The sequence below is a fragment of the Gymnogyps californianus genome, chromosome 17 (genome assembly GCF_018139145.2).
Source record: "Gymnogyps californianus isolate 813 chromosome 17, ASM1813914v2, whole genome shotgun sequence".
NCBI lineage: Eukaryota > Metazoa > Chordata > Aves > Accipitriformes > Cathartidae > Gymnogyps > Gymnogyps californianus.
In genome coordinates, this window is record NC_059487.1 from 7200708 (window position 1) to 7227360 (window position 26653).

General features: G+C 38.0%; 1 protein-coding gene across 1 annotated transcript in view; it reads left to right on the top strand.

The window, feature by feature from the left end:
- The first annotated feature begins 3171 nt into the window (after positions 1 to 3171).
- Positions 3172 to 26653, top strand: part of NCOA3 (nuclear receptor coactivator 3) — an 84566-nt gene continuing 61084 nt past the window's right edge. Inside the window, exons 1-2 of the mRNA XM_050907568.1 lie at positions 3172 to 3212; positions 23291 to 23332. The gene's annotated coding sequence lies outside the window, so the exon portion shown is untranslated. The remainder of the gene's footprint in view (positions 3213 to 23290; positions 23333 to 26653) is intronic.

Consider the following 26653-nt stretch of genomic DNA (forward strand, 5'->3'; position numbering starts at 1 on the left):
TGTGATGCCTATGTTGTAATTTCAGGGTCTTTTGTACACTGGATATTCTCCTCAACTCCAGTCAAGCAGTCTGCAATCAATCTGCTGCAAACTATTGGTTAGTGTACAGAAAAAATATCAAAATAATAATACAGAAGTTAAAGCAAGCTAAAATTTTGCAGTCATCAAAAAGTGCCAGTTCAGCCCCAGAAAACCTGGTGGTAATGTGGCAAACCTTAGTTCTGCTTAATCTAGCTAGATAGGGAACCCAAAAATAAAGATTCTTTATGAATATAAAAAAAATCCAATACCAAAGATTTGGGGGGGGGCGGATTTTAGGTTTGGGGGAGCAGAGAAGGTTGTTTTCTTTTGTGTTGTCTGTTTCTAATTTGGGAAGGGAAGAAGGGATGGAAAGCTGCTTCTGTCCCGGAGTAGTATTGGAAAATGTCATAGCCTAGAATTGATTTTTTTTTTTTTTTTTTTTTTTTAAATGGGGATGTTGTTACTGTTTCCTTGCAAAACATTTAAAAACGTAAAAAAAAGATCTTATCAATAGATGGAATGGAAAGAAACCTAAGCTCATATAAAACTTCTTATAAAGAGTGCTTCTTGATCATAGTGGTTTTTTTCTGTCTCTGAGCAGAGAACCATTAAATGGGCTGAAAAAATGGGATGTTTCTCTTGCGCTGATTGTTCAAGCAGAAATTGATCTTGGAAAATTCAGGAGACAAATCAGTTATGTAGGGAGATGCCCATGTGGAAGAGAAAACATTTTTTAGAGAAGAATGGGTGATGGAAAGTGATGACCGACTGGGTTATTGTCACAATAAAAATGAATGGCAGTGTCCAAACAGTGAGCTATGGGTCACGTTTCCCTAAGTCTGTGCTTCCATTGGCCTTTTTTTGACTGAGAAAATGTTGAGATCAGATTGGATTTAATTAGTATGTTATGTAAATTCAGCTTAAAGTCGAGTATGTCTCTTGTGTACATCTTTGGCCAAATTTTTAATATGTTTAGGCTTCTAAAGACTGCTTTAAAAGGAATATGCACCAGCAGGTGGAGCAAATAGATAAAAATGTTAAATGTTACAGTTCTACAGCTACGTTTACTATGATCAGCTCTTAAGTACAAAAATTTGCAGGGGTCTTATTAATTTTTGTAGAGCATCACATATCAATGAAAAATGAAAGCACTTAATCACTGTATCTTTCATTATATGAAGTCAGAGCTAACTTTGAAGTTACCTGTTATAATTGCTGTAACAGAAACCAAAGGTTAAAAGGGAAAAAAAGATACACAATATTTGTACTCTATTAACACTTGAAGTTCTGTATCAGTCTTGAGTCTAAGGTGTCATAGATGTAATGTAAGTATAATTTGAAGACCTTATGGTCTAAATGGAAGAAATATCAATAACATGCAGTTTGCCCAAATAAAAAAAACCACAACATAACTAAACTCCCATGTTACCACTGCCTCTCATTAACCTGTTCCTCCTAGCATACTGTCGTTGTTTTTGCCCCGATATAAGTGCTCTGTTATAATTCATAGTGGAAGAAGAGAACAACCTGCGGAAAAAGATTACCTGGAATGGAGGAAGTGGAATCGTTAAACAGCAGACCTCACACTTTCAGGAAATGCCACAGGACCTCATTCTGCTTAAGGTACCCTAACAACATGAACTCTTTTCTGTTGTGATAACATGATAGGGAATCTGTCTCTACCAGCTGGTTAAATTTGAGTTCATAAGTACAAACAGACATTAATAATTCGTAAGTTCTTGTGTAGTATAACTGCAAGGTAAAAGCTAAGGTGGAGCTTGTTTTTCTAGAACTCAACATATTTGAATTTCTTTTATCTCTGGATTTTTTTGGTTTTTAATGCTCATTTCAGAGGTAGCTGGAGGCTCATATTGTACCAGTAACTTGCTCATAGGTGCCCAACACTAGTTTGACATATTTTTTTTATTTGGGAATTATTGGAAGGTGTACTTAATGTCTTTACTTGTCTGTCCATCTTGAATACTAATTGTGGCTATGGTCCTGTAATGAGCTCTGTATGAATAGCTTGGCAGGACTGAAGTCCGTGCATTTTCATTATTTCACACTTTATAAATTTTCAAAATAAAAAGAGCATTTTTATATGGCTGCTTTATGAGTACCTAAAACTGAGGTATACTGTGTTCTCCATACACCCTGTTTTAGTCTGCAAAGTTTTAAATACTCGTTCTAAAAAAGTTTATGAAAATAGCATTTATGCAAGCAAACTCTGTGGCATAGGAAGGTTATATTCTATAGGTCCCTAGTCCTCCATATCCTTGCCTTGCTTTTTTACAGATGGCAAGCGAACTGCTAGTTTGAAAACTATCTTTGACACATACCTGAAGTAGAGAGTAACTGAAGATATTTATGTTCTCTTTAACTTTTATCCCAACCCATTTGTGTTTTATTAAATATTCACTTCAATAGACTGGGGTGTTTTTTTTCTTTATTGAAATGGAAAAAATGGTACTTGGTGTAGCAAATACTCCATAAACATTATTTAGCTGTAACTTTCACCTCAGTGTTGTGATTGAGTGCCGTGTGCAGGGCTGATACCTTATTGTATTTTAATCCTTCGTGCGTATAAAACGTTCTTTATTAAATACTGTATTGCTGTGACTCTGTGGACCACTCACAGGTGCAGTGCTCGATACCAGGCACGGTGAGTCCCAGCCTCGCGTTTAACCGACGGGCCTCTACGAGCGGCGTGGCTGGGCGCACTGCCGGGGGGGCCTGGCACGGGGAGCTTCCCATCGGACCGCTTCCGCGACCCCGTTTGGGACTGCCCTTTCTGGGGAGAGCGCTGGAAAGCAGCGGCGATACCGAGGAGCAGGCGCCAGGCCGAGCCCCGCCCGGCTCCCGGCGGCCGGGCCGCGGCGGGAGAAAACGGGCAGGGCCCTCCCCGGCCCGGATTGGGCGGCGGCGGCCGCAGGGGCCGCTGGGAGCGGTGGCTCAGAAAACCGTCGGGCCCAAGCGGGTACTACAAGTACCGTGACGCCCCGCGCGGAGGGGGGGCGGGTCCTATGAGCGCCCGCACTACAGGTCCCACAATGCCTCGCGCCGCCTGGTGGCTCCTCTCGCGGAGGCTGGTTCCTATTTAAATCTAGGCAGCGAGGAAAATGGCGGCGAGAGGCTGAGTGTGGGGGAGACGGGGAGAAGGAGACGTAGCTGAGCTTTGGCTCCTTTCCCAGGTGAGTGGGGTTTGGAGGGAGGGAGTAACGAGTGGAGGGAGGAGAGTTCTAGTTCTTGTTCCCCTGCTTCTAGCACTGGGGTGGGACTGGGATGGGGGAGGGAGGGCTGCCCCTTGCCGGGGAAGGGAGCAGCTTGGGGCTAGCCCTGAGGGGCGGCTCTCTTCTCTCCCTCTCGCCCCCCTCCCCAATATGGATGTGTCTCCCTGAGGGGAGGAGGAGGAAGGGGAGCGTAGACGGGTTGTGTATGAGGAGTAATCCCAGGGCTGGGGATGAGGGGATTCCCAGGGCAGCGTGTAAATGCCTTTACCTCTTTCTAACCATTGTAACTTTAGCGCTGAGTGTAGTTAGAAGGGGGCATTCCTGAAGCAGTGGTGGGGGACTAGTGTGTTGAGCTGAAGACTTCCCGTATCGCTGTGTGATGCATATCTAAGTAGGGTGAGTTTGGGTGGAGGTTCCTCATGTAACAGTGAGAGACTTGGGGTCGCTATGGATTTGTGTTTAGAATCGTCTGACCCTCAGTTTCTCAGCCTGAGTAGAGGGGGTGTGTGGGTGAAATACCTGGGCTAGAATGGCCCCATCTGCCATTCATCTGGGTTTATCTGATACTGAGGCGGTGCCAGAGACCTTGTTATCTGCATTCTCCTTCTGATCATCCTGTAGCCTCGGTAAGTTTCAGAGGTGACTTCTCTTGTCTCCTTGTCTCTGGTAATAAGGAAAGGGATGAGAAATACCGCAAATAAAAGGTTGATTTCCATGCCTCATCCATTTCTGCCTGGTAGCTGCAATGAAACTGTGCTGCTGAGGGATGGAGATGACAAATTTTTTTTTTCTTCGTCCTGAGGTCACATACCACTGTAGGTGTTAGTGATTCTGGGATATAAATGGGGTGAATATGGGTGGGGATGTTGTCTGAGGTTGACATAATTCCCAGAGTCCTCTTTGTTTGGTTCTAAAGTTGTTTCTGTTTGTGGCTTCTGCTCCTACTCTTAAGCACAATCAGGTTTTCTTTTAAAAGAGAAGCTTCCCGCTTTGTCAGCTCATCCAGTGAACACAGTTTTAAATTAGTCTCTTTTATTCAGGCAGTATCTCCTTCCTCTTTAACCTGTTAAGAAAAAAAACCTGATTCTGCCTTTAAATCTTTTATCTAAAAGTTAACAGAAAATATTATGTTGGATTCTATCTGGAATAACAAGACAAAACTGAAACAAATCTGAAAGTGAGAGAGCAGTAATGTGTAGCTATATAGTATCTATAATACAGTTAAAACGGACACTTAAAATAAGCTTAAAATTCTATCCTCACTATTGTAAAAATAAATATTCTCATGAAATAGTTCCGACTTATAATGAGCTGCTACATAGGAGACAAAGATGTGTGTGTTCTAAATATAAATACAAGATAGCTTCACAGTAACAAATAGTGTCTGAGTGAAAGCCCCAGCATAAGAGCTTGGGTTTAGAGGAAACAGACAAAATTGCGGTTTTTTGGTGGGTTTTGTTGTTGTCCTTTTTTTTTTTTTTAACCAGACTGTGCATGACAGCATATGGTAATTGTATTTACTGTTAGCAGTTGTTGTAATGGGCTGTTTAACTGACTTGTTCAGAATTTCATTCAACTCTGTTACTATTACTATTTTTTTGTTTGTTTGGTTTTTTATTAATACCAATGGATTTGATGCTGTGATATGAAGATAGAGGTTGGGGGATAGGGGAAGTGATAACAGAATAAACCCAGGATTCAGCCTCGCTTTAAGTATCTTTCCCAATGATACTGCTTTTTTCCTGTCTGCTTTTATTTGGCATATGAGTTGTGTGGGTTTTGGGTTTGGTTGGGTTTTTTTAATTCTTCATTTGAAACCCCTGTTCGTTCTGGCTTTGGATTTATTAACTTGGAAGTTTGCATTGTTTGCTTATCAATTTTTTGCATAGTATCACTGGGACTAATGTATAGTTGAGACAAAATGCAGAGTAGGAAGGAGAAGGAAATCTGTTTTACAATAGAACATTATCTTTTGATCATGGGCTGCTTTTTTTTTTTTATTCATAATGGACAAGAAATCACAGTAAAAATGTTCAAGTTTAATTTCTGTGTTACAGGTGCATAGAAAAGGGTGTTATGTTTTCTTTTTTTAAAGAACCCTGAGAAAGAAAGGGTGTCTTGGTTGTATTTGTCTGCAAAATCAAGCCATTGGTAGCATGTAAAATGATATTGGACACTACAGTCTGACACTGGAGGTTGCTTCAACTCCTGCATTTAAATGAGCCTCCCTCGAAGAGGTGATCTTGAATGACTGTATGATACAGGATATTCTGCATTATGTTCATGGAAGCTTTTTGATTATGAGTATTTAGAAGGATCTTAAATATTCTTCTGACTTGTTTTTATACTAAAAAATGGAGGTGAGGGGGAGGGGAGGAATAGTATTCTTTATGCCAAGGATATGAGAGGCTGGTGAAGAATATCTAAACCTGAATGCTGGGGCAGCATGCCTGTGTGCTTTTTTCTCTGGCTAGATCTATTGATGTTTCTAAATGTACCGTATTAGGGAAGAGGCGATTGTGAAAGAATTTAACTGCTACTGATTTAAATCTGCTATGGAGTATATTTCCACTCTGATTTTATATGCTGCGTTTAGTTAAGAGAAGGTGCATCAAATCCTGTTTTACCCCATGTAAATGGGAGGTATACTTCAGATGGACCCTATTACTTTAATAATACTTTTAATTTAATTGGTGACTTATTTTTAGTTGACAGTTATCAATAAGCTGGTTTTCTTTGATGTGGAACAAAATTATCTTGCCTCCAAATTCAATCTCATGAGGGATGTTTAGTCTTCCATGTGTGGAATTATTGTTGGTGAGGTTTTACGCTTTTAGATGTAGACACACATTTTTCTTTTACATTGTCTAGAGCCAGCCCTATTTCTGACATTGTACAGAGGTAAGAAGGCAGTTGCTTAAGACAGCATGCTATTTAAATGAGAGGGAGAAGTGGGCAAGGGGGTCACCATTGGTTTTGCTGCTCATTTTGCTTATACCCTGGAAAGTCAGGCTTGTTACTGCTGATGATAAGGTTGAGATATGGTGTAAGTCCCTGACTTCTGAGGATGTGACTGCTTTTGCAATGTACTAGAGGAGTGGAGGTGATAAGGTCAGCTCTACAGGTATCTATCTACCTCTAAGTATTCCCTGACTTTGTGTGCTTTGGGGTGGGGGTGGGTTGGTTTTTTTTGGTTTGGTTTTGGTCGTGTGTGTGTCCCACCCCCCCACTTTGTCACCTTCACTGTTAAATGTGAGCCTGCCGAGGTCAGGTGTAGTTAAACTGTTTGTCAAACATTCTTTGTTAGGTTATGGATCATTGCCCTGTTGGAAATTTTATTTTAAAGGCTTTATTACCATCAAGTTAAGTACTTTTTTGAAGGTTACAAATATGGGTAGTGTCATGACTTGAAGTCTTAAACCATCATAACTGTGTTTTATGGACGAGATTGTTCTAGAAATCCAAAACCATGGTAAAAGTTCTCCAGAAAATGTTGTAATTGTTAGGTCAGGGCAAGCAATTTTTCATCAAAGTTGTTACACATGTGGCTAAACTACATAGCAGTTTTGCCCTGATTTATCAGGTGCACCTGAAAATGGGGGAGGAGGGAGAAGGCGGTGGCTGCGGAACAATATAACTGTTATGCTGCTAGCCATAATGACTAGGACCTGCATTAGCCTTGGCTGAGTGTGACATTTTGTCACAAAGCCTGAACCCTTTACTGTTTCCATATTTCCATGCATGTCAAGATGTGTCAGAGCCATGGAATGAGATAATCTAGTGTCACAGGTATATCCGGGAGGCCTTTTAGAGGCACATTTTCAAGGTAGGTTTGTATATGTAGTTGCATGGAATATTCTGTATGTGACTATTGAGTTATGAAGATTTTTCTCCTCCTTCTGTTCTCTGCTACATGGAAGCAAGAAAATGAGTTGTCTGCTTTTTCAAAGGCAACACCGAAACAGGTTGCGTGGCTAAAAATGTTATCGATATAATGCGTTTCACTTGGGTAGTTGTAGTCTAACACTTTTTTTTTTGTCTCCCTTGGCAGTGGTGGGAGAGGGACTGAGTGGAATAGGGCACTGTCGTGGTTTAACTCCAGCCAGCAACTAAGCACCATGCAGCCACTCCCTCACTCCTCCTCCCCCCCAGTGGAATGGGCAGGAGAATAGGAAAAAAAAAAAAAAAAAGTAAAACTTGTGGGTTGAGATAAGAACAGTTTAATAACTAAAATAAAATATAATAATAACAACAGTAATTGTAATGAAAAGGAATATAACAAAAAGAGAGAAATTAGACCCAAGAAAAGACAACTGATGCACAATGCAGTTGCTCACCACCCACTGACCGATGCCCCAGCAGCGATCCGCCCCTCCCGGCCAACTCTGCCCATTTTCTATACTGAGCACGACGTTCTGTGGTATGGAATATCCCCTGGGCTAGCTGGGGTCAGCTGTCCTGGCCATGCTCCCTCCCAGCTTCTTGTACACCTTCTTGCTGGCAGAGCATGGGAAACTGAAAAATCCTTAGCTTAGCTACTTAGCAACAACTAAAACATCAGTGTGTTATCAACATTATTCTCACACTAAATCCAAAACACAGCACTGTACCAGCTACTAGGAAGAAAATTAACTCTACCCCAGCCGAAACCAGGACAGGCAGAAAGAAAAGGCAGAAGTACCTTTTATCTCCCTGGTGCCAGAGACTGTAAGGCTATTTAATGTATGGATGAAACTGGCTCTTTGGGATTTGCTTTGTTTGCCTAGAATATCCACAGGGCTACATGTGTGCTTTTTCTCATGAACTTTTAGGTGAGATGGAATAGAACAAGATACCGTCTTTTGTGATTCCTGTAGCTTTCTTTCAGCAAACACAAATGGTAAAAATGAAATTTTCTGGAGTTTTATCATTAGGCCATTTTATCATTAGGCCATACAAACATGTTTTTGAATGACACTAGAAATATCAAAGAATTAAGAAAGGACTGTGTTCCCTTCAACAAATATAGTTAGTTCTTAAATTGTTTCTAGTGGAAATCCTTTCTAATGTCTTCTTCAACCTGGGTTTTACTATAGTTAGAAATACATGCAGAAGAGCAGTTAGTGAATGCGGGAAAGGGAAGAAAAAATGTTTCTTAGGGAAACCACCCAGACTAGGAAAAAGCAAGCCAAAATCTGTTGTCTGAAGACTATTTGCCAGTTGTCTTTGAAGAAAACAATTGGCAGATCAGGTGTTTGCCTGCCACTTTTGGTGTAGAATAAAGCAGATCAGCATGTGTGTTCAAAACAATTGTCAAAGACTTTCTTGAAAGCTTACCCAGTTCATCTAATGTTAAGCATTTCTTTTCAATGCCAGTGTTTGTCTGGGTCATATGTGCAACAGAACTGTAATGCAGTACCTTTTTTTCCCCCTAAGGCAACTGTAGCAAAACTGTTAATTCATATATTGCACTCCTTCCAAGTGTCCTAGAACACCCATTTATCTTTGTAGTTGATGACAAGCTAGACAAGACTTCAGTGTCGCCATGCTGTGTCTAGGGAAGCGTCTCTCTTCCTGTTACTGAACCAAGTCAGGTACAGTTGTGATGAAATCATGTGATGCTGTATTAAATTAATGTTTTCTTGGAGGTAAGAGATCACCTTTATAAGACCATAGATGTGCTAAATGTTCTTCCTTCTCTATACTCATTAATGGGTAATTTTGAACTTTAAAGGAAAAATATCTCTCTATTCCAGATCATATAGTATGCTCTTATAAACAACTTAAATAGTATCAAATGCTTGTCACCTTTACCTAATGAAGAGGGAGGATAAGAGCTTAAGTCAAAGGATCTGTCATAATGCTTAATGGGAAACTTAAAAGTGATTATTAGTGGCTTTTCTTCAGTGAAAGCTTTATGTTAAATATGTTGGCTGTATCACAACTTTAACTCAATGGTTTCAGGTAATGCGTTAAAATACAAACTATGCTGTCCCTTCTAGGCTTTCATAATACTAAGTCATGAGACATCGAGCCCCTGAGGAGGAGTTGGTGGAGATTTAAAAAACAAATGACCAAACACCTCTGCCCCCTGCCCCGCCAATTCTTGATTCTTTTAAAACCAATATGGCAGTTCTAAGCTCTTGTTTTTCTAGAAATCTGAACTTTCATAAATGTTGTGACAAACTTGAGAATTAGTGTGTGTATATATATATATTTTTTTTTTTTTTAAGCTATAGCTTGCTGATAATGTTCCCAGTCTACCAGATGGTGCAGTATTGAAATCTGTTAGCAATGGGCTGCATGGTAAAATCAAGAAGACTTTCTTATCCCGTGCTTTTCTGAACTACACAAAGTGAATAGGTAAATATATATACTTGTTCTGCAAGGACAACGCAAAGCTGGCTCGTTAGCACCAGCCACTGCAAAACTACTGTTGTAGTTCTCTTATGTGCTGTTTTGGAGACTCGTCTTTTTATTAAAGACTTAAAAGAACAAAAGCATAATCTTGGGAAGAAATGTGAAAAATAGTTGAAGTGTTTCTGATGTTTCACTATGCCAAAGAATGACTAAGCAATGGAAGCTTACAGTAGTGATGTACGTTTTTTTTTTTTCATTTTGCTCATCTGAAAGCCTCTGAATTTGTTTTTCTAAGTCTTAAGCAGGTCTGTTACTGCTCTGAGCTCTAGCTAGAGCACGTGATATGAAGTGTTGTAGCATAATAAGACTAAGCAGCTATTTCTACCTTACATTGGCAAATAAGTAGTAAGCTCTAAGGGTGCTATTTTACTATTTACTTTCTATGTAAAAGAGTGAAATCTAACTTTAAAAATCTTGTGAGGACAAAATCTCTGGTATATAGATGAGCTGCTTTCTTGACTTGCATAATCAATAGTTCACTTTTTTCTTTTAGACCTTTTATTGTTCTTTTTAAAAGACTTTAATTATTGCTGTAGGTCTAGAACCTTTCTAGACTGCATGGGTTTAATGTTTTGTTGGTAGTTCCTATTGGCCAAATATTGATAAGCTGAGTCATTTACATATAGATAATGGTGTGAAGTCAAATCTAACTTCCAGTGCTGATTCAGCGTGAAAAGTTTGGTTATAAAATCACTTATGAACCAACTTGCTCAACGTACGTCAATCAGCTTCTGGTTAACTCTTACATGAAAGATCCTGGAAATCATAAATGTCTTTTAAATGCTTTCTTAATTAGCATGAATCTGAGGAAATTATTCTTCTGAGAAGTCTAATAAAATGCAGTTAGAAGTTGTTATACATGCACACCTAAGAATATAAAATAGAACAATTTGGTTCTGTTGCTCTACATACTTTATTTTCTCTATGGTTACCTTATGTCTGCCCTGCCTTGCTGAAACATCCCAAAGTGATAGAACAGGTAATGGAGCAGGGAGTGGGTTGGGTGGCTTTTGTTGCTGTATCTATTAATGGAAGCATTAAGCAGAAGGCAGAAGTAAGCAATTTACTTTCAAAAAAAAACCCGAAAAGCCCCCTAAAACCAACGCATGTTCTCTATTCCAGTATTTTGAGGAAACTTTTTATTGTTCAGAACAGTCAATCAAGAGGACAGTTTTGTGTTCTTTCTGCACCAGTCTGAAGAACTAAAACCTAAAGCAAAGGTAGCATTCCCCTGTTTTTGCCTTGTGCACTTAAATTGTAGTTCTAACACCTCGCTGATCACCCTATGGAGTGTAGTAACGTCTTAACGTTGCTGGTTTTGTCAAATACCCGAGTTGTTTTCATCACATTCTCTGGAGGCTGGTGAGTCCCAGGAAGAGGGAATCTTCTGTGCTGCATGCTTTTTGCTACTATATGTGTGAGTGGGTAGCAGCTAATGTAGTCTCCTTGGATAAACTTTTTCTAAAACTTTAGACAGCTGCTGAGAGTGTACACATATGCGTGCATGTGCACACACACACACAATCAATCAGTATGTGGAAGTGCTGTATTGTTTCTTGGAAGCTTACGGAAGAAGTAGTAAAGGTTCAAAAAGTAATTTCTTCTTGTTCACAATGATGACTTTAAAATGGTTATCCATTCGTAGCAGCTTACATCTTAAGGAGATGATTTAAAACAAAAATTTTCGACTTCTTTTTTGCCAGTGACTTGGATAGACTGTTCAGACCTCTTCCCCTGTAATAACTTTTTTCCCCCATAAAGGCTGGGCTAAAGAGGTTAGACAGAAATAGGGAATTATGGCTTGTGTTGCACTTCCTTTTGTGCTCTGTCCATCTTCGCTGCTGCAATAAACTAAAGCAGACATAGCAGCATCTTTTGTTGTAGTACTCTCTTGGTTTTATCTTCTGTGGAAGCCTTTTTGATGTTCAGAGTGGGGATTTCTGGCTTGATGGACAGATCTCAGCATATGACCTACCAGAGGACCACACTTTAGGTAATGCTGTTAGGTGTGCATGGATTTTTAATCCTTTTAACCAGTACTTATAAAATACCATTTGCTTGGCTCACTTATAACTATGAAGTGCTATAAGAGAGAATTCTTATGTCTTAACTACTTAAGAAGGAAGTTTAAAAATATTTGCTCTAAGTCATACTCTGCTGTACTTCTCATTTAAGCATAATTTTGTAGTAGCCTTTTAAACAAGAAAATCTAAAAGAACAAATGGATTCAAGACACTCTAAAAGTATCTTATTTGGTTGCGTACCAGTTCGATGCCATGTGCTGGTGTGTGCATTGTTCTTGCTTTGTAAATAACTTATGTTTCCTTATTTGAAAGTTTTAGTTTCCAATTAAAATCTCTGAATGGGAAATAACATTTTTAGGCAGTAATTGATAGAATCCCTTCTTAATCAGTATTTAAGGTATTTATCTAGTCATAGATAGCTCTAAAGGCAACAAAAGCAAGAGTACTTCATCTGCAAATTGTTCTCTTTATTAAAATGGAATAAAACCAGCACCTCTGTTAACCTAGAATGCCCATTTGATCCCCCCCTTAAGAGGAAGGCAGTTCCTTTGATCAGCACACAGAAAACTGAAAAAAGAAAACATCTGCGCTGGCTGGAATAGCTTTTGAAGACTTTTGTATTACACCTGTGTGTCTTCTGTTGAAGCCCCTAATCCTTTGGTGATGCATGTTCGTAGCTTATAAACAAGACTTGTAGAGGTGAAGTGTAGAACCAGTGCTAGCAAACTTGCCAGGCTTGTGTTGGCTGTGTTAGAGATCATAAGAAGGTAGTAGGGATGACGAGTGGGATGCAGTGAGATGTAAAATGAGTGGAGATTTGAGGAAATTCAAGGAGTGCCATCACTTGATCGGGACAGAATGGCTTGCATTGTCATCGACTGTATTTTCTGTTCAAATGTACAGCTACAAGGTAGCTTCATCCTGAACTGCTTCATCTTCTCTTACCCATCTGTCTGTAGCTGACCTCAAATGACCTCTATCAAGAGATTAATATGTAGTACGATAATATTTCAGATTGGCCAAGCAATGCTTTTGGTATATGAGCAAAGTTTTTTCCTTCACCCCCATCTTAGCACTGCTTTATATTGATGAAACTTTTGCTTAAACTAAAGGTTCTGTCTAGGCAGAAGTATAAGGTTGTTCGAGCTGTACATTTGAGAAAGCTTTTTAAAAATCTTTTAAAGCTGTGGAAATTTCCAGGCTTCACCAAAAAAAAAAAAAAAAGAAAAAAAGATTTGAAGTTCTGGTCTAATAACTGCTTTGCAAGAAGAGAGAAATATGAAAAGGAACCGCAGACATTCTGGATGTCAGCCTGCGAAATTTTCCACTATTTCCTTTAATAACATGCAGGCATGCTTATATTGCTGGAATTTCAGTTAGAAGTCTCATTCTGACTGAAATTTCAAGCTGCTTGGTGAACAAACGCTCCCTGAAAATGAATTGTCAAGGAAAAAAGTTCTCACTTGTAAGAACGTGCATAAACCTCTCCCATGCTGGATATCAACTCTTAACTATACTAATCTTGCCTTCAATTTCTTGTTTTACAGTTGTGTTAACTGTTACTACTACTAGATGATTGCTGCCAGGTGACAACCCATCTTTTCTTGCTTCCGATAGTAATTCTAGACTAACATTTCCAATAAGGACTGTATGTTGCTAAACTAGAAATCTTAATTGTTGTATCTTTGGCATACTAAAGGAAGACAGACATTAGGAAACATATCCTGTTCTAATCATATTCTTCTGTAAAACAGTTAACTTTAAAACCTATTTAATGGTTATTTATAAAATTATTATAGCTTCAGATACATTGGTGAAAATCAAACTGAAGGGATCTACAGGTTCAACCTCATTTGTCTACCTTGAAGCTCTTTTCTGTTTAAGTTCTTCTTGTTTACCAAAAGGCTCCCTGACCTTTCTCCAAGATCTAGAGGACTCTGTACTTTGAATGTGCCTTGTCTTTCTGTCACTACAGATATTTATTGTTGACTTATGCTCTTTTGGGTTAGGGCCTAAAGAATCCTTTATATAATGGGTTGAGGGGGTTTTTTTGCTTAAATCCTGAGGTGGGAGCTAAGGTGGTAGATTGTGCAAAAAGCAAGCAACATCACAACAAACTGAATTCTTTACAGTATTAATTGAAAATATAAACCCAGAACCCTTTAAATGCATTCCCGTGGAATGCTGTCTTTCCAAGGCAGTGTGGTACACTTCCACAGCTCTCAATAGCCAAGTCAGGGCTATTGTGCTTCCTTTCTATTACCTCTCCTCCCCTTGCTCTGCGACTGAGGCCCTTGCGGTCAGCAAACAGGTTTAACTCAAAATTGTCCATTCCCTCCCACCAACAAAAAAACCTGAACCCCCAAACCACCCAGACAACTTCCAGCTGTCAGCTTACCCCTAGTTGCACAAACACCAGTACTGGTGCAAGGGCATGGGTGGGGTGGGAGTAGAGCAGCCACAGTCATATCAAAATGTAAACTGGATGGAATTCCTGTAAGACTCTGTTCCTGAAACAAATGTGTTTATAGAAGAGAGACTCAAGTGGTTCCTGGGTGTAGGAGAAATTCAGTACCCTTTGTCTACCCTGGGGCTGTAACTAGAAAGAGTTGGTGGAGTTAATTGATTATGTATTATTACTGGTAGTTCCTTGCAGTTGTATCTGCATTGGAAAACTAATTTCACTTAAATCAATAGGGATTAAGTAGATACATTGAGTGCTGTTCTGAAAACTGATGTTGAGAAACCTGCAAACATTTAATGTGTATTTGTTACTAGTGTAGCGCATATACATATTGCTGAGCAGAATAACCTACTGAAAGGGGTAAGTACTGCAATAATTCCATTTTGGGGTAGAATTAATCTATCAAATGGATAACTTCTGTAGAGATTCAGAAGATCAGCAACCCCATGTTATTGGGTCTAGGGTTGAAGGATTTTTTAGCAGGACTGTAGGATTAGAATATATTAGTTCTTGTTACAAAAAAGTTTTTTATTGTTCGTTTCTCCTATGCTGTTGTAATTAGTGATCCCTCATAGGTGGTAAGGGACTTCATGGTTTCTAGGTTGAGGTTAAGGACTAAGAACAGTAAAGGTCTTTAATAGCTAGTGATACATGTTTCTAAATGAACTTGCAGAGTAGATTGACATACTTGGCAGCATTTATAGAATCAGTGCTTCATAATCTGCAGTGTCACTTAAGTTCTAGCTTTCACTTCCACAAAATCAAGGTTAAACTTTGTCTGAAGATTTTTTTTTTAATATGGCGACAAAAACAAAAGGGGAGGGGAGGACAGCACAGAACAAGTTTTGTGTACAGCTGTGTCTTATTTTATACCAAGAGTGCCTTTCATGTCTAGGTCTAGATAGTTTCCAAAGTTAACCTGTACAGCTAGGCCAAAATAAACAACTATGTGCAAAGCTGAAGACAAATTATTGTACTCTGATAACAGTATGTTTACTGTAGGAAGCTATTGCTAAATAGAAACATATTCAATGTTTATACGAACACTTGTTCAAAAGGAATCTGTCAATGCCTGTACAAAGATTGATAGGACACAGGTTAATTTAGAATACAGCCATCTTACCTGCAACTTCACAGAAGTGATGAAAGTGGGAAGAGTGGCACATAATAGTAATTGACAGGATCATCAGTCTCAAATAATACTGCTTTCAGCCAAGGTGGCAGTGTTTCCAGACCTCCAAAAGCAACACAGCTGAACCCTTTTGATTGGTAACTGCACTATAATGCACAGTTGCCAAAATAATTGATTATTTTTTATTTTTTTTATTTAGGGCCCTGTTGAATGTCTGCTTAGTATTGTCTGGGAACTCTTTTCCTGTTTTCTGTCTACCTTTAGGTTACAGTTATGGATGCAGGAGCTCCTTGGCCAGGTTTCAGGGCAGATACTTGACTGACTGAATTAACTACTCTTTAGATTGGAGTGTCCAAAAGTGTGTTTTGAAGGCTTCACTTCTAGCTAGAATTAACTCTTAGCTGACACACAGATTCCACTGGTATGGAGGTTCAGCAAATGTTTTCCGTTATGATAAGGGCAAACCCATGAAGTGAGCTGACTTTATCAGAGGCAGAGCAGTCCTAACTCGTTTCCAACTAGAATACACAAATATTTTACCTATTATAGAATCTCTTGAACATCAATAAACTATGAAACTTATGTGATTGGCCTTTTCTGCTGGTTTGAGTTGAAGAAAAAGATGGGTCTTGCAACTACAGTTCAGTTTTAAAGTAAACTTTAATGTCTGACTGCTAGGTTGTTATAATTAACTGTCTTAATCTGTTCATTAATCCTTTGTCTTTAAACAGAAATGGTTTTACTGAACATTTCTGTTAACTAACACACTTCAATTCTAGATGTTTCATTTTTATTGGCATTTCAGTAATGATTCACCTTTTTCTTCCTCTTTCAGAGCTCACAAGAACTAGTAGCATGCCATGTAGAGAAAAACCCATTAGGGCAACACCATTCCTTAGTGCGAAGTTGGTTTGAAAGTTTATTCAAGGTGATGAGGTTGCACAGGTGAGACTCAGAATATTCTGGCATGCAGAAATAATCCACTGTGCTCGCATTTTGCATTGTTTGACACAGTAGGGCTCCATAAAACTTATTTGTATTAGAGAATCTGAGAAAAGACAACAAACTTTCTTTCTTAGTTATGTGCTATTGCAAGGTTTCTTCAGTAGACTCATTTCCTGGACCAAGGACGGCTCTCTGGATTAACACACTGAGTAGCTTCAACTTTCAGTACTGCATTATTTTAGGGTACTTTAACTCTTGTGCTGTGTGGACTTGTACAGCCTTAGTCACTTGTATTCATACAGAGTATCCAGTGTCTACCACAGCACAAGAGGTTTTTTAAATAATTCTAAAAAAAAAAAATCGAGCAACTTCCTCCTTAAATATTGAGACACTAATACAGGGTAGATGTACTTATTATGGATCTGTTGCACCAGATTGGTGGTGTGAGCTGAGGATGTACCACATTTGTGGTGGTGTTACTATGGCAACTGCCTTCTAAGAGCTGTCTCAAGGTCACTCATCAGTTGTAGCCTGGAGTGCTTGCTGCTTAAGCAAAATATCTACACCAAACAATTCAGGAAATGATCATTCTGCTTTGAGAAAGCAACAATAGGGATGCAAAGCAGTATTTTATTTTTGGGTTGAGGGAAAGGAGATTCTCTTTAATTACTCTGTATATTCATCCATCAGATATTTGAAGACTCTTAGAATCTTTGAGGCGGGGATTTTAGTTGAAATGTAAATCATAAGTAATCTAGTATCAATGACGTGAAAATTGTCTTATTTAAAAGCAAAACAAAAAACAGAACCTGTAGAAGCTGAAGAACTTGAACAGAAATTGGTGACCAAGCCTGAAGTCTGTCTTGCAAAAATGACTGCCTACACTAGTGAAAATTTAGACAAGATGGTGAAAACTTATGCTGAGTTGAGAATTCAGAGCTTCTTATACTTAAGGGCTTCTTTTGAGACATCCAGATGCATTCTCGCATCTAAATCCTTGTGGATGTAGTTAGAGAATGTCAAACATGCTTAGCAGCATTTTCAGTCTAATACACAGTGATTCAGAAATAAGGCTAGAGAAGGGGTTGTTCATGAAGTTGATCTTATGTCTGAGGTTACAAGAGATTCTATTATACTACATGCATAAAATTGAATCCACTAGTCTAAAACTTGATTAGAATGACAAAGTGCTGTTTCCTTCGTTTGGATAGTTACTTGACTAGTAAAAAGCTAACATGTTTTATGTGGCTTTTTGTTTGGTTGGTTTTCCTTTTTGGATTTAAACTCGCTTTTCCTCTTTCCTCTTACATCATTTCATGGACTAAAATAGTAGTATGATAGCAACAGAGGCAGCCATTAGATTCAACAGTTGATATTATGGCTGACTATATCTCAGACCTCTTTCACAAAGTGGTAAGTTTTTGTTTTCAGAACTTAATGTATTCAGATGGCAATTTAATCCCTCCTTTTGCTTTTTAGGCTGAACAGACCAAGTTCTTCTAGCTTCCTCTCAAAAACATGTATTAGCTGGTCTCCCACACACACTTGTTGTTTTTTAGCTTCTGATTATTTTGTAGGTTTGGGGAATATTGTTATTTCCCAAGTGCATGATTTGTGTGTATCGTACTAAGAAATACTTTAGAGAGCTGTCCCCAGAATCATTTCTGTTAACATCTCTGGAGCTGTGGGCCAGGAGTCACTTCCTATAGTGTGATCTAGATTTGGTGCCATTCTCTAGAACTGGATTTGGAGATGTCTATTTTTAAATAAACATAATCAATTATTAAGTCTTGCCTTTGAGACCTTTAAGAGTTGGAATTGGTTGGAATTTTTATACAAATAGGTTCAATAGTAGTCATCCACAGAACCCAAGGAGCTCCATCCTTGGAGTACTACTAGTACTACACAGAAATGATAGGTGAGCTGGTACTTCTATTTCTAGATTAACAGGATATACATATATTTAAGGAGGGAATGAAAACTAAAAGCTAAGGATATCAGGTTAATCCAGTTTCCTTCCACCCTCAGTAAAACAAGCCTAGAGCATAGTAAGAGGGTAGAAAAAAGTTGTACATTCAAACTGTTGGTAAAAGGAAGTTAAGAAAAATATCTACCTTAAGGTTGGTCTTTAAGAGGCATTCATGTTAAGTGTCTGTATCTTTTTCTCCAAAGTAAGCAGTCAGTTCAAATTTTAACACACATTATAGCATGAAAATACTAGTATCTATTGCTATAGTGTGAGGCTGTAGCAAGAGAAGAACAATTTTCACCTGTGCCACAGAACAGAGGTTTCCAGGGCACGATACACAAGTCATATGCCACTACTTCGTATCATGTGGAAATACAAGCATTTCCTTGTCTACAAAATAAATAGTCTTACACAGGCAATGAAGAAATTGCACATAGGGAATTATTGACTGAGAGGTAGTTTGAACCACAGGGCTGGTATCTGCATCACTAATGACTAGGGACATGCTTGCAGTCTGAGGTACAGGCTTACCACCCCAAAGCTGTCAGTGCAATCCCCTAGCTGTGCCACCACAGGATGGCTATCTTGTTGCACTGGTCTGTGAGCCTGTGCTGAGCTCCGTGGTAAGTTTATCCAGATTGTAAACTAGATTCTTGCTGAATGCAACATCTTTGGCTACGCTGCTGGTAAAAGGTAACTTCAAAGCTACCTAAGGCGCATTCATGCAAATTTCATTAAAAGAAACCATTGTAGAGCAGATATCATTATTATCTGCTTAAGAGAAAAATCAGATTTGAATTTCACTTTACGTGCGCTCAAGAGGGTCTTCTGAAAGTGAACAGGCTAGACTTGTGGGTCAAACTTACACCTGTGTTTTTCATGGTATTTTACAGTACATTATTACTATTTAAGAACTGTCCAAGAGTTCAGGAGAGAAAGTCTGATCTTCCACAGCTGTTACAGATTTCTTGAGGATGCAGCTAGTTGATATCTCTTAACAAAAGCAGGTGAGCTAGGATCCTAGACAGTGGCAATGTTTTATTCCAAGTATACATACTGGCTATAGCCAAAATAGACTCAAGTTTAGCTACATTAATTGCCTCAGCCACTTTAAAAGTTTTTTCTTTGCAGTAGCAAGGCTGTTTCAACTTTCTAATGTAATATTTTGAACAAAAGATTGGATACTTTCCTGTAGTCATACTCACTCCTCTGAGAGTTTCTTCTATTGCGGAGCCTTGCTATTTAGTAATTCCACTCCAGTCTAGACTTGTTTTTTCTGGAATATTAAAAAACTTGCAAATCTTCCAGGCTTTTCTTCCTCCCCAAATAGAGTTAGCAAGGCACTTCACCACAGATTGATTCATTTAGAAAAGATTTTAATGTACTGTTATTGTTAAAAACAACAAAAAAACCACCCTGCCAACAAAAAAAAACCTGTGCATGAAATGGAATGCTTCTCTTCTGGAGTTACACTGGCTCCATAGTATCAACAGTGGGGGGGGGGGGGGGGGGGGAAGTAACTAACAGCCCTGGAGAGACTTTAGCTACATCAGTTGAAACAAGGATAGAGCTAGGGCTATTGGTTAGTCTAAAACAAAAACAAAACCCCACCCACAAAAGACCACAAAAGAATACAGCTGAAAAGTGGCTTGTTCTAACTTGTCTAGTATATTAAGGTAGCATTTTTAGCATATTCATGCTAAATTAAAGGCCTCGCCTCCGAACCAGGGATTTCAGAAACTGCTGTGACTTTTCTCTGTATACTTGCATAGGAAGTCCTCATGCATTTCGATATTACTTTCAAGAACCTGAGGGGGGACGGGGCACAATTAAGCAATTGCTTAAGTTCTTAATACAAGATTGGCCACCATCAGTTAGTTTATAGCTGGTATTTCATAGCTGGAGGAATTTGCATTAAGATTTGTTACATAAAACAATATTGTAAACATGTTTTGCAGAACAGATGAAGCAGCTTTAAAACTTTATTAACTCTTATGAGAGGATACACCAAGTAGACTCGGCCAAAACAGCTAGTTTTCCAAAAAATTGTACCACTGGCACTTTTTTGAAGCACGTCTGGAACAAGCCTGAGGTGTAAAGCTCTTTACCCGCATTTCTAATCAACTTAAATTTCTTCATTGGCAGCTATCTTAGCAGTTCTTTCCTCATTCTAAGTGCAAGAAGAATTTCTTGACAAAGTCTGCTAGAATGTGGCATTATCTTGAATCTGCTTCACTCCACGCACTACATGCTTGCAGTCCTAGATTGTATCTCTGTTTGTCAAAAAGCTAGAGAAACAGAAGGACAAAGCACAGATCAAGAGTCAGATAAAGCAAAGAATACTGAAGTGCTTTAATAATTTTAGATAAGCAGAAAATACAGCTTCTAGAATTAAGATGTTTTGGTTGTTTTCCATTTGGGATAATTTGTTTATCTTTGTTTTGCTGCCATATATCCAGATGTGACTAAACTGTCTCCAGGCAAAAGTTTACCACAACACTTTTCTATTGCTCTAGCTACAAAGATATTACTGTCATCTTGGAAATGTTAAGTTCCTTATTAGTTACAATTTACCACGACAGAGCAGAAGTTACTGATGTCAGAATTGGCAGAAGTTAGTTTAATCCTCTCGGAGAAAGTAAGTTATTGCTTATGTGGAGTAAAATAACATGGAGATGGCCACTAATTCACTGTTTTGCTAGCAGTCATCTGAAAGATTTCAATATCTGCCATATGCATATAAATGTGTCATGGTCTCTGCTAGTGCTAACACTATCTTTAGGAAAAACAGGTAGTTCTTATGCCCTAGACTTCTTGAGAGAGTTCTGGCCTCCAAACAAGGCTATATGTCATATGATATGGGTGCTCACACAGAAGTGCTCGAAACCAGTTTGTTATTTCTTAAAGACAAGCACATGCTCTTGCCTCTTCCCTATGTGTTAGCATCCTTGAAATGCAGAAGTATTGGGCTTGTTTTCAAAGGTGGTGTCTTTCTTTCAGCTCACTATTATGTAAACTCTGCTTTTTCCTAGTAAGTCAATCATGAGATTGTCAGCGTTGGTTTGATCTTGTGAAATGCTTTAAAAAGTATCTTCAGGAGGTCTTACAGCAGTGTCCTAAATTTCACTATTAAAAAGGTATGCTAAAGGAATTGTTCCATTAGTGTTAAACTATATGGATGTGAAGACTACATTTCTCTGTGAGCTAGAGCAAAGGTGGAGTCCAGAATTTGTTGTTTTGTTTTTTTTTTTAATTTTGGAATGAAACTTATGCTTATGAAGCACACAATGATTATGAAAAAATAATAGCAAGCAATTAATTACTTTCTAAAGCAATCTGTAAGCCTTGATGTGGTATGCTGTGACAATAGGAGATTACGTTAGTTGGCTAGGTCTGACTTTAACTGAATTATTTGTTGGGCTAAAAATTTATTTTTTAAATACATAAATAAATTTCTATATCAAACTAACTTCCTAGCTGCTCCTAATCCTTTCGTAAATATTGTTACTGCTAATGAGAAGGGGCTTGATTAAAGTTAAAAATAGAGCACGTTGAACTTGACATGAACCTTAATATCTTTTCCAGCTTTTACAAGGATTGTATTGTGAATTGTGTATTGTTTAGTTGGTTTCTCACTGATTAAAAGTATTGAAATAAACTGTGTATTGTGAAATAAAGCTGCTGTCATTGCTTTGTTTACATTTTGGATATCTTATCTAAATGTTACTTTAAAAATTTGATGCAAAGTTCAAGCTTGGAGATGGGATTTCTAAGTCTTACTAAGACTTTTTTTTTTCCTAAAGGCAAAATATATTGCTGAAGACATAAGACAACTGAAATGTGTTTATTGTCAAAGCCTAAAACAAACTTGTTTTGTTTACTTGGTCTTTGGATAAAGCTAGTGTGGCAGATCAGATATTTCGCTATATGGAGTTTGTTACTATAGCCTTACAGAAGTTTCCAGTGTTCTTTGAGCTTAGTTTTACACAGATCTTTCTTTATTCTGCTTGTTGTAAATTCATTTATTGACTTAACTGATAAGTTTGCCAATTACTTTATAGACATAAGACTGATATTGACTAAAACAATTCTGTAAAGCTTATTGCATGAAGATTTGGTAAACTCTTAAAGAAAACACCTCTCTAATACTTCTTGTTCTGGGAGTAGGTCCTAATAGTGGCTTGCTTACCTCTGATCTTTTATTCTTGTCCTCTAAGAATGAAGATTTGGTAACTACAGGTAATAATTACAGTTGCTGTCAGGGTAGTCATTGAAGAAGAAACGATAGCGATTTAAGGGAACTTTCTCTTCTGGGTGAGTGGCTGTATGTATCCCTAGCACTTGATTTAGGAGACTTGTCCTTATTCCGAGTGATGTTTTTGTCTTTATGCCTGGTGATGTACTTAAGGGAGAAGCAGGCCTGCTATAACCAATAGATTTTTGCCCAATTTTTTTCCACTCAGTAAAAAAAAAAAATCTGAATTATTATTCTGTCAAAATGACAGACCAGTGCTAAGTAGTGTTCAAAAAGTTGTGTTATGCATTGTCAGTGAAGAATACAAAATTGAAAATACTGTATCATGATAGAGTGATGTTATGCCTTCCTCTTGAATATAAGTAATTCTGGTCTATGCTGTATCAAAAAGTGTATAGTGGACTCCATCTTTCTCTGTATTTTTTTAAAGGTGAAAGCTAAATTTTTTTTTAATGAGAAACAATTTGCCAACACTTCTCTGCCATTTTTTTTTTTTCCTTGAGTACAAGGCGGATCTATACAAAATAACCACAAGTGTCATGGAAAATCAACAGGAAGAAAGTGTTTTCCTCTTTAGTCATTTCATTTATTCTCCTCCTACTTGTTATCAGATGGCAGAGTTAAAAATAAAAAACTGGTACTTTCACATAGGGGAGAGCTTAACTACAGAACAGACTGCCACAGAATATTTTAACTGTATTAATTTTCATGTGTTCAGAAAGAAACTTATATAGAAGAGAAATCCAGCTGCTGGGAATCTCAGTCCTTTTGAACCAGGAAACTCCTGCACTGTAGACTGAAGTTTGAGAGTATGCTGAAACACGTTCATATGCTTACCTTTTTCTTTCTAGGCATTCCTACTGGCTTCTGTTGGAGAGAGAACACTGTGCTAGGTAAGTCTTCTGTTTGACTTAATTGTCCAGGACTACTTTGATTTATGAGAATTGATCCAGAGAAAACATTGATATATAGGGGGTTAGGAAAAGGGAGAAAATAATTTCAATTCCCTTAGAAAAATAAAGGTATTTTCTTATGTTCTGTATGAATATTGTATATAGTTTGCTCTCCTCCACCTCCCTTAAACTTGAGGAAATGGCACGGTATGACCTGGTCTCAATATGTATGACAGTATCTAATGCTAATAGGTTTTTGGGGGACACTTGGGCCATTAAAGGATGTTGCTCTTAAAAGTTGTGGGATGGAGTGGTAGCGTCCTTCTGTGTATATATCTGCCTTTAGTTTTTAATTCTCTGTATCACTGATACTAGAGTTTTCTTCTTTCTGGAGTAACCGATGACGTGAATACTTTGCTCAGAACAGTTCTTTTAAAACAATGGTGATGAAATAGGATTTCTTAGCTAAAGCTGTTTTTGGCCCAGAGTGGATATGATGCTAATCACTGGTGGTTTTTGTTTGGTTGTTTTTTTGTCATAACTGCTGGGGTAACCAATTTAGCCTTCAATACTCAAATAGATTAATGTGTCAAGCTCTATACCTATTGCTAGAGAGTAGTAAAACTGATAACTTGTCTGGACATTCCATTCAGTGGGATTGTGGTCTCAAGAAAGGAAGCACCTCCTTCAGAATAATCTCTTGTGATAAGATCAACCTCTTTGCTCTGCAGTTTAGCAGGTGCCCTGAAATAAAATTCACGTGAGCTGGCTTGGTTAGAATAAGGTAAGGTTAAAGGAAAATGAAGAAAATTAAAGGAGACAGTGGAAGGAAAACCTTTGGAGAATGATCTCTTCAAAGCACAGAAAAGATTGTGTTTTGTTTCAGATAACTGTGCTCATTAAAATGTTACAGTTCCTAAGCAATGATTTGCAGACAGATGACACACTGAGGTAAATAATATGTGGTGGAGAGAAGGGATAAATAACTTTTTGCTCTTGACTGGATGGAGACACTTGTCTAAGCATATTGTCATCATAAATCTACTTGCAATGAAAAAAACCTAAATCACAGCATTTTTATTCTGTAAGACAGAATTAATGACATTAGACTTAAGTTTTGTATGCTCTTTTCTTGTGTTCCCTCCATGGTATGCTGTGTTTATCCTGTTATTGTATGTACACTGTTATTTATAGACTTCATCTGTATGAGAATCTAACAAAGTAAGCTTCCTACTGGTGAAAGCTCAAGTGCAGGTAAGGTTTTGTAGCTTTCTGAACTTTTAATGGACTATTAGGTACACTAAAAATGCTTAGCAGGCTTTAAAAAGAAAATATTAAAGCTATGCCATGCCTAGAGACAATATTAGTAATTTTTCTCCTAATAATTTTGACAGGGCCCAAGAATATAAGATTCTGACTGCGGTGTACCTAAACATAACTTCCCTTTCTTTTAAGAGTTCTGTGTAAGTGTGATGTACTGTAATAGAAGGTTACTTAACTGGACAAATGCAGTGTGGTGTCTACTGACAAGAAAACACATTGATTCAACTATGCTGTATAGCTGATACACTCCAGTTGTATGACATAAATGCATGACTGGTGCTGATCAGTTAGTTACCATGTTTGATATGCTTACCAGATGCTAATATAAAAACCTCACAGTGCAGAGGTGTGGCTGAATACTAACTTTAAAGCTTAGCATCAAGTTAAACTTTGAATTAAACCGCAGAATGACCTGAAAGTCTGGTAAAAGAGAACATGAGTTGTTTAAATAGTGGTGGATGCATCCTGGGTGTCTCATTGGCAGACAAATCCTCAAACGATGACTCCCCAGCTCAGGGTTTTATTGAATGTGAGATACAATTCAGTCAGTCTACTTTGTATGGAAACTAAAGATACAATGCACGTAACAAAAAGTAATAATAAAAAAAATTCAACAGCTCTATCCGTTTCCTTCAGTGCACTATATAAAAATATATAAAATTGCTTCCTAATGTTGTGAAACTATACAACTACTTAGCTATTTGTCTACAAACAAGGCAGTGACTGGATCTGAAACAAAACATTACAAATGGTTTTGGCACTTGAAGGAGAAGGATGTGATCCCTTCTTCTGTTTTTGGCAGCCACTGACCTCTTGTACTAACTTCCAGAATGGCTGCAAATCTTCCTAAAATTACTTGGAATGTCTATGCTAATGATGGTAGTGTCATTTTGGAGAGTTCTGCAGATAAACATCGGTGTTTGAGAAGTGCCATTTGTATAAAAACTTCCATGTGCAAAACTGATTTTCTGCCTGCTGCAGGAATCTTAGGGAGCTTAGTGTGAGACTTGTTGAAAAATGTCTTTTTAAGGAAAGTGAAGGTATTGCTTCTTTAATAGAACATTAGAAAAACTAGAAGCATAAGGTTTTTATGCAATGGAAATTCTTTGTAAAGAATAGAAAAGTTTGGACAAAAGAAATCCAGAGGGCGTTGAGAGCCTTACTCAAAAGTATGCTGCTTTTTCTCATAAATGGGGAAAAAAAAAAATTCTTCATGGTAGGAATTAATGTTGTGGTCAGGAATACATACTTTGTGTCCAGTAAAGATGGGAGTATTAGTAGATGTATGCAAAATGTAAAGAGTACATGAGATTAATAAAACATACCTGCTTAAATCAGTACCAAAAAGAACGTGGTAATGCATCTTAAAATTAAGACAAAGTAGCATCAATTGTAAAGTACTCTCTTGTCTTAGTAGCCCACTGTCATAATGGTACCTTTATCATTGGGCTGCAGTACATAATTCTCTGACAATGTTTTACTGAAAATCATAGAGAAACAATACTAGCATCAATCCAAACACTGCAAACAAAGCTAAAGCTGGTTGGTCAGGGTTTTGTTCAGTCAAGTTTTGGTCTCTTAGGATAGAGATTCCATAGGCTGTCTGGAACTGGTTCCTGTGTTCAACCACAATTTGAAAACTGAAGTTTAACTTGTTGCAGGTAGCAAAGCTTGCCTCTTGCCCGTTTGTTGTAGGCCCTGGAGGAGACTCTGTGACTCTGCAGTCTATAATATCTCTCTAGGTGCTATTTTTCTGTTTTGTATAGCAATGAACAAAGACACCAACCTTTGGGATTTTCTCCTCCTCCATTTTAGCTTAATTTTTAGATAATTGACTCCTGAAATATAAGATTTGAGTCTACCAGTGACGTGCAAAATAACATTACAGCTTTCAGTTTTGTGCAGCAAATTTCAGCAGATGCTTTGTTATAACCATTGGTACACAGCGGATGGACAACATTTGAAATATAAGAAGATAACCTGACTGTACTGTGGAGA